The following is a 3,574-nucleotide window of genomic DNA, read 5'->3' on the forward strand; positions in this document are numbered from 1 at the left end:
TTAAGCTATGTATCAGTGTATATTGAATAAATAAAGGCTCTGTGTGGAACCTGTGTATGGCTCATGTAAATACCAAACACTTCCAGCTACATATTGAACATGTCTGCTGCAGTTTATCTGTGACTTCTATTCTGATGACTGATACCAATAGAAGCATTTTCAAGAGATGAATTTGTTTCCTTCCCAGATTGATGACCTTCTCCCTACAGGGAACCAGCTCACTGACTGACTGATTCTCACTGAGCTGCTAAAGCTTTAGGCACTTTAAACACCACTCATCTGCTTAGAAGGTTGGAAATTGGAATTGTTGGAAAAGGCTACTGATGTTTTTGATGGACATTTGAGTAAATACACTGAACTGCAAAGGATGTCCAGCTGTCACTCCATAATTTGAATAACTTTCTTGCAGCTCTAGGTAAATTACAGGGGCAGCAAGCACTCGGCTACAGGCAACTGTCCAAAACAAACCTTACTCCTTTTAAAGTTGATCACAGAACAGCACAAAGCTTCCATCATATATTTATACTATATTTCAAACATTAAAACATATCAGTGTAATTCATCTTACAGCATGCCACAGAGAAACACAGCATTTGCTAGTTTTCTAGTAATCAGCCTATAATTTATAAACTTTTTAAAACAGCAAGGTTAAGTTTTTGCCCTGATGTTGTTTTATGGAAAGCAGTATCAGTCATGGAAATAAAATTCAGAGAACCCTGAAAGTCTGCACAGAAATTCATGGTCCCCATAGAATGAATCTTTCTGATGCTGGTGATCCCCTGACCTTTCTACCAGCAGACACATTTTATTGTTTCTTCAGTGAAACAGATCAACATCTACCAGTTGGATTGGCACAGGCAAGAATTCAAGATGTATCAGTTGTTTTGGCAACTATTGGATGAATTATTGTGAAATTCAGCTCAGACAACTGAGGAAATGAACTGAAACCACTGCTGTTATCCTGTAACTATTCACCTAACACCACACTGAAATCAACATTTTCATTTGTCCAATACTTTGGTTTATGAACTAGTACATGTGAGACACCTGACAGCTGATATTGGGTGGGAGACGGGGTACACCCTGGACAGTTCAGCGGTGTATCACAGTGGTGACACATAAACACTCACATTTATGGCCAATTTGGGATATTGAAGAGTGTCAAGCAACTCAGGATCATAACACTGTTCTGAAGTGTTTGGACTTAGAAAGCTGAGAACATGGTGAACAAGATGGTTAGCAGTATAAAATAAAACAATAAAGTGAATCCATTCAGTTTTCTCTGTGACATTATTATATTTCACTTATTTCCTTAGTAACAAATCAACGCAAAGCAGGTTGTGCCTCAGTCTCTCTTCTTTAAAGGCAACAGTGCAGTGACCTTTAGGCTTCCTTTGAAGGTCACTGTCTCATGGAAATAAAAGACTCACTACAGTTTCTTGTTTGTTTGCTTGCTTGTTTATTTTCCACCCAGATGATTAAATAGGATCCTGCCAAGTCATCTAAAGGCCCAGAGAGAATAACCGTCCTCCTGAGGCTCTGCTAGTCTCTTTCCTGTGTTTGTATGAGCGTGTGATAATAGAATATTAACATATGGTGATTTTCTTCTGATCTTGCATGACTATAAACTTTTCTGCTCTCCCCTTTTCTCTCCTTTTCTCTCCTCTCCTCTTCTCTCCTCTCCTCTCCTCTCTTCTCCTCTCCTCTATCACTCGTACAGAATAAATCTAATCTAATATCTAATAATCTAATCTAAATCTAATATCTGGAGGTGGTGGGTTGGGTATTTTTTAAGCCAGCCAGTATGAACAGCACATGAAGCTGCTTATCCTTCTCAAAGGACGAAGCTGAATTCAGCATTTGTGGTGTATTACTGTTTTCTTTGTATATGATTGGACAACTACAAAAATCAATTTCACACTTTGTAATTACTGATAATAATTAATCATCCATGTTGTGATGAAAACTGGCATTTTCATCATTGGTTCACGCCTGACTGCACACATTCACTTACACATGCATTAGAATGTATTTCCATGAAAGTAAGAAAAATCATGTTTTTATCTTAAATAATGTGATTTACTGGTTAAACTCAGCGTATTTCCTTTAACACTGCAGACTCAGGGTCCCTGTAGACGTGGAGATGGAGGATTTCACTTGGTTTAATTCATTAAATTTACATTTACCATTAGAGTAGTCTGTCATACTAACGGTAACATGAATTCGATGTGATCAATGAGTGTGTGTGCGTTTGAATAAGATGTGAGAAAATTCACTGTGAAAAATAACAGCCTACTTTGAGTGCAAATGACTGATCGCTCCTGTGGAATTTGTCAAAAGTCTTTCCACTGATGGTACAGAAACTCTAAAAGCTTTCAAAAACTGCAGCTCTCACCTGTTGGCACCATGCATTATTTTGCCTCTAAAGTTAACTTCTTTGTGCAATAGAGTTTTTTTTTCACTGATAAATCTCCTGCAGTGACAAGACAGGAAATTGAGCGCTGCTCAGTTATCAAAGTTACTTCCCATGGCCAAGAACAAAGCAAAAAAAAAATCTGAAAAACTAATTAAAACTTCATATCTATATACTTATTCAGAAAAACAGACAGGTGCCCGAGAAGCTGGGTTTTATGTTTTTGTATGAGATGCATCTTTGGCTGTTCTTTTTGTCTTCAGTCTCCAGTAATAACTACTGGAGTCTACAGACCCATAAAGCAACAGAAGCTCTATGTCACATTTGTCAGGATTAATAGTATTTTTAAGTATGGAAGAACAACACTGAAGGTATTGTTCTTGTTCTGTAATTGTACAGTGTATTTGTCATGAACTAGGGCGTGGTCAGGAGCAAACTTCACACAAAAACACAGGAGTGAGGGAAAAAGGGGCTTTATTGTACAAAAAATGAAGTTAAACAAAAACTAACACACAAAGCAGGAGCACATGAAGCATGAACATGAAGACAAAGACAGGGACTCATAGGGAACAAGGCATGAGGGTCTGGGTCACACACAAGGAGGACTCACAGACCTAGGGGGAAACATGGACACGAAAATCAGGGAAGGCAAGGCATGAAAACACAAGGGCATAAAACATGGAATGGGACAAAGACACTTGAACTGAGGGGACAAAGCATGAACAAGGTAACAAGACAAAAAAAACCTGAATCCAAAAGGAAGCTAGACGAACACACAAAACATGGTGAGGACACACACAACAGAAAACCAAAACAACTAAACTTAACCTTGGGGAAACAAAAGAACAAACCGTGATCAAAAGGGTCCAAAAACCAAGGAAACAAGCAGGGTAGAACGTGGCAACAAAAGTCAGGCAGAAGTCATGGCGTGGGACGTAGGTAGTAGACGAGGTAAGGCAACAGACATAGTACAACAGACGTGATACAACGGACATGAAATAACAGACAACCTGGCCAAGAAACAGTGACTGAACCAAGGTACTTAAAGTGAAGGACAAAACAAGGCACAGGTGAAAACGATGAACTAATTGGGTCAAAGTAAGGTGAACAGAAATGAAACAAAACCAGATCCTGTCATGATCCTTTTCAAAATAAAATAAA

Source organism: Mastacembelus armatus, chromosome 13 (genome assembly GCF_900324485.2).
Source record: "Mastacembelus armatus chromosome 13, fMasArm1.2, whole genome shotgun sequence".
Taxonomy (NCBI): domain Eukaryota; kingdom Metazoa; phylum Chordata; class Actinopteri; order Synbranchiformes; family Mastacembelidae; genus Mastacembelus; species Mastacembelus armatus.